Raw genomic sequence first — 6,000 nt, 5'->3', positions numbered from 1 at the left:
AGTGGTGGGTACATAGAATGGTTATCCCCGGATAGGTGAACTTAGTGGTGCCTAGATAAAGACGTGATGAGGAGTCCTCTGGAAGATATCGGTTGGCATAGACATAGTTGGTGAGAAGTACAGTGTGCCCATCATTTTAATATAGACGATTCTAGAGAAAACAGAAACAAGTGTTAATGACCTGATACATACTGTAATAAAATAATAACAAAACCAGAAAAATCGGTAATGGGAGAAATAGACATTTTAGGTAAAGGCCGACAACTCGTATTCTCTATTAAGACCTTTAGGTGCCAGCGTATCAAGTGTGTGGATCCAAAACGCCTCACGTTTTTTAAGGGTAAGGATCCTGTTGCCTCCCCGACGTGGAAGTGGTACTTGTTCTAAAATGAGGAATTTTAACTGAGAGATATTGTGTCCAGCAGCAGCGAAGTGGTGGGGTATCGGTAAAAGGAGATTATTACAGCGAATAGTAGACTTATGTTTCGACACTCTGTCGCGGATGGATTGGGATGTTTCTCCTACATACAGTAAACCACATGGGCACTTTAAGACATAGACCACATAAGATGAACTACATGTAAAATAGCCATGGATTTTAAATTCTTTCCCGGAGCGTGGATGTGAGATAGTTTCACCCCTGAGGACATTATTGCACTGCGCGCAATGCAAACACGGGAAGGTACCCCTTCTCGGAGTGTTCAAAAAAAGTTGACGTGTGATAGTACTGGGGCCTATATCCGCTCTGACTAGGGTATCTCTTAGGTTGGGAGCCCGTTTAAAACAGGGAAGAAATGGTTCTTTAAATTCCGGAACATCGGGATAGGCTGTCGATAGTAAGGGCCAGTGTCTACGTATGGCTTTGTGTATTATGTACATGGATGGGTGGAACCCATGCACAAATGGGATACGTTTGGTAATGTCCCTTTTGGCTGTGTTGGATATATTTTGGGAGTTTTCTAGTAAGGGAAGAGGATAGCCCCTAGCCTGGAACTTTTTAGTCATACCCTCAATGCGTAACTCTCTAGTTTCTGTATTAGATACAATCCGTTGTACCCTCTGGTATTGTGCTCGTGGTATGGATTTCTTAATGGAGGGGGGATGGAGACTATTGAAGTGTAACAGACTATTTCGGTTTGTGCTTTTGAAGTATAAATCCGTACTCAAAAAGCCCTCGTGACTCTTAATGACTAGTGTGTCCAGGAAATTAATCTTATCGGGGCTAGCACTGATCGTGAATTTAATACCCGGCCAGGAGATGTTGAGGATATTAAAGAAGCTGTCAAGAGTTTCTGGAGAGCCATGCCATATGCAGAACACATCGTCGATATATCTCTTCCATAGGATCACGTGATTCTGAAAGAGGGTGTTCTTATAGATCGTACTTTCTTCGAAATCTATCATGTAGGCGTTAGCATATGGAGGCGCTGCGTGAGACCCCATAGCGGTCCCCCTTACCTGTAAATAGAATGTTTCTTGGAACAGGAAAAAATTCGAAGTTAGGATAAGTCTCAATAGATCGGTACAGAGTGATATTTGATCAGGATCCATAGCTGCACTCTCTAGAAGACGGCGTGCCGAGTCAATACCTTCTGTATGTGGGATAGAAGTATATAGATCCCTAACGTCAAGGGTAACTAGAAGGGCGTCAGGAGGTACCTGGTGTATCTCACGGATGAGGTTGAGGAAGGAGCCTGTATCTAGGAGGAAAGATCTAGATTTTTTTATGAGTGGCGTGAGGATTTTCTCAAGATAGATAGCGATCGGAGACAGAAGGGAATCGGTCGAGGCCACGATTGGCCTACCCGGAGAGTTCTCCAGGTTTTTGTGAATTTTTGGTAACGTATAAAATACCGGTGTGATAGGACTAGAATTTGTCAGAAAATCACATGTTTTCTGGTCCAAAACCCCCAGACTCGTGTATTTACGTAAGATGTCCTCGATTTCATGGTGAACCCGGTATGTTGGATCCCTATCAAGTGCTTTGTATATAGAAGCATCATTGAGTTGACGTGTGATCTCCGCTAGGTACATGGTTCTATCCATAATAACTAGTGCTCCCCCTTATCGGCTGGTTTGATTATAATAGACTTATCATCCTGTAAATTTTTAAGGGAATGTCTCTCCTCCGCCGAAAGATTGGGCGGATAGAAGAGAGTGCCCTTTACCACATCATCGTTGAAGGTGGAGAATGAGTCCTGTATAAAACCGATGAAGGTTTCTACGGCATGAGAGGACTGGGGTGGCCTGAAATGACTCTTAGGACGTAATCCCAGGGTGGTAGAAGATAGAAGTTTGGGATTGCTAACCTCCGAGTCCCTTACACAAAAGGCTGGTGTGGTGGCAAAATATGCTTTGAGTCTAATTTGGCGGAAGAACCGTTGGAGATCCATGTCGAGATCAAATGTACGACAGCGATAGGACGGACAGAATGAAAGACCCTTTTGTAATAACGAATGTTCGGCAACACTCAGAGTCCTGGAAGAGATGTTGATCACCAAATTGTCCGTACCTTCGACCTGGTGGTCCGGCCCGGATCTTGATTTCTTCTTAGATCCCTGTCCCCGTCGGGTTTTCTTCTGGGATAGCGCCTTGGGCCTAAAAAAGAGGGAGGAAGAGTAGAAGAGGAGGGTCCTTGTTCGTGGTCCGAGCCCGAGGTGGAGACATCTGATGAGATGGGCTGAATTCCTCGTGTGTTGGTACGCCAAGTGCTGTCCTGCCATCGATAGACTCGGTTATTTCTATAGTCCTCCGCGTCCCTTGCAAACGTGTTCCGTTTTCTTGTTTCAATGTCTCTTTTATGGCGATTGAGACGATCCTGTATTTCAGTTTTCAGGGAATTGAGTTCTTCCGGTGTGCCGGTAGTGGATAACTGAGCTTCTATGGTTTTAATTTTCTCTGAGTTATCAGAGATGGCTCGTTGAAGATGTTCCACTGTCAATGTGATCAGATCCAAAGAACACTTATTAAGAATATGTTCAAATTTAACACAAAAATCAGGTGACTCTCTAAACAGGGTGGGACGCAGAGGAACCCGTAAACCTCTAGGAATGCGTTGCACCCGTAAATATTCGGTTAGGGTGGCGCAATGTAATTCAAGGTTAATCAGAGACCTGAGTTCGCACTCCAAATCCCTACCCCGGGTTTCCCGCGGTGGTAAAGAGAGGAAGTCACTCGATACTTTTGACTGGGCGAGGATATTTGCAGTTTCCTCTGCATTATATGAGAAAGTTGGAAGGGTGGACATGACCCAGTGGCGTGCAACACGTATAGGAGGGTACACGTGGAGAGAAAACACCGTGTGCACTGCTACAAATAGGTGCTAAGACTTAGGTTCCCAAACCATCAATATATATAGCACAAGAAGTCTAGCACTCAACTTCAGTAACCGTTGAAACGATTTATTGGTAGCACAAGAAACGTTTCAGTCCCTTGGGACTTTCATCAGTCACTACAATAATATAAACAAAAGTAAATAAAAAAGAAGTACATCCTGTACAAAAACAACTAAAGTATATACAAAATAACATAAATAAACAGACATGGTTAGCATGAAGTAGGTCAAAGGAAAATATATATCTAACTAGTAAGATGTAACAGAGGAAATGGTAGCAAATACCCAGGCTAGGTGTCAAAATATAAGAGCAATGTGATTATGCCAAAAAGTGGGACAGAGAAAGTGGAGTAGGACGGACACACATACCGTGCATATGAGGGCCAATCTGGCCAATGAACTAGAGTAGAACACTACGTAAAAGATAATAGCGCCTGTAATATGGGGAAACATAATGGAAGAAACCGTGAGGGGAATGCCCACCAATGAGGGTAGAGGAGAAAAGGAAGATACCAAATTACTTACAACCGTAGAGCGCCCCAAATCAAATGTACAAAGGGGCGGAACTAACAACTGTAAGAAAGACAAAGAGGCTGCAGTGAACAAACTGTGGATCAGCCATGGTATAGGTAAAATATGGAAAGACTCAAAATGATACCTGGGGAACAGAGATCAAATGGTGGGTAATGACCACCTGCAGGAAAACACACCCGCAACTAGGGAGAGGAACAAGATGAGAGCGATAAGTATAGGCAAGGGAGAGGAGCCATCATATGAGGCAAAAGCGCACAATACCTGAGCAGACTGGAGAGAGAGGGGAGGAGAACTTATATTTTGACACCTAGACTGGGTATTTGCTACCATTTCCTCTGTTACATCTTACTAGTTAGATATATATTTTCCTTTGACCTACTTCATGCTAACCATGTCTGTTTATTTATGTTATTTTGTATATACTTTAGTTGTTTTTGTACAGGATGTACTTCTTTTTTATTTACTTTTGTTTATATTATTGTAGTGACTGATGAAAGTCCCAAGGGACTGAAACGTTTCTTGTGCTACCAATAAATCGTTTCAACGGTTACTGAAGTTGAGTGCTAGACTTCTTGTGCTATATATATTGATGGTTTGGGAACCTAAGTCTTAGCACCTATTTGTAGCAGTGCACACGGTGTTTTCTCTCTACAAAGAAAAGTAGGCATTGTGGCATGTGTGACTTCATAACTAGTCTGCGTGTGTTATGCTCTTGAGACACAGTTTATATAGATGCAAAAAGTAGAAGTAGGAAGGCACTAGGACGGTTAGCCGGCATATATTTCACTTTTGCACGCTGGATTCAATTCAGGACGTTAGCGGCACAGAGACAAAATTAGCAACTGTTGGGTGGTGCTCAACCTTAGACTAGATACTGCTATAAATCCGTATAAGAACAAATGAAAGTGGCACTCACCTGGATGTTGCTAAATAGTGATGTCCTTTATTCAGGAAAACAAATGGACAGACATGAAAAGGAGCAGCGGCTGGTAGCAGTTAGGGTGCCAGCTACCAGCCGCTGCTCCTTTTCATGTCTGTCCATTTGTTTTCCTGAATAAAACACATCACTATTTAGCAACATCCGGGTGAGTGCCACTTTCATTTGTTCTTATACGGATTTATAGCAGTTTATATAGATGTCTGTGTTGATCACTACATATACAAAGTGATTTCATCAGATAACTTTAACTCGACTTCAGATGCAAGTATGACGATTCTAGAAGTTTATTTTTATGCTGAATTCTTGTATTATGCATATGCAGCACCCCAGAGTCCTGGTCGTTGAGGGCAATGAAGGAGATCTTCTGTCCAGGTATCACAACCACAAAACACACTTCACACTCCAGTCCGCCAGGGGGAGCCATGCTTCTATCTACTAGGGCACTCCTCACACTTGTGTAAAACTGGTGGGTTGGCTAGGAAGTTAGACAGTCAGCCCCGACCGAGTTTGGCAGAGGCTGGTTGGAGTGGGTTCCAGCCAGCCCCAGACTGCGGCCTGCGGAAGGCAAGGGTACACGGAGCTGCGCCTGCATCCCATGTGGCAGTATCCCAAGAAAGAAACATTGAAAGGAATTGTGTTGCAGTGAGTGAGAAACAAAGTCATAGCAAAAGGAGAGGAACATCAGCGGGGGACCAGCTAGAAGCAGGCTGCCTCCTTCTGAAGCGCAGTATCATTAGCCAGAACACCGAGGGAGTAAGGATCTCTATGCTTTACTTCAGAGACTGGCAGGACAGTTGATTCCACGTTGGCTGCCGGACCATATATCCAGGAGGCACGGAGGCAACTTGTGGGGGCCGGGACGTCTCTAGGGTCCCTATAAAAAGCCTCAGGCCACTAGTCATACGGGTTTGTCCAATCCGTCAGGGGGACACAGAGGAAGAGACTTAACATCTGCAATAGTTGTGAGGACCTTACCGAGTTGCTCAGCAGGGAGGTACTACAACAATCAGGCGCTAGAGGAAGGCTACTGAATTCCACCTGAATAAGGGGACTCTGGATTTGCCTTCAGACCGGCCGGACTCTGCCTACCCTGTGGTCCCTACCCTGGACTGTGGATGCTGAAGCCTTCAGTAAAGGTAAAGAGACTGCAACCTTGTGTCCTCGTTATTCACTGCGCCTTGTATCATCCACC

The sequence above is a fragment of the Ranitomeya imitator genome, chromosome 2 (genome assembly GCF_032444005.1).
Source record: "Ranitomeya imitator isolate aRanImi1 chromosome 2, aRanImi1.pri, whole genome shotgun sequence".
Classification (NCBI taxonomy): Eukaryota; Metazoa; Chordata; class Amphibia; order Anura; family Dendrobatidae; genus Ranitomeya; species Ranitomeya imitator.
Note: the sequence above shows the minus strand (reverse complement) of the source record.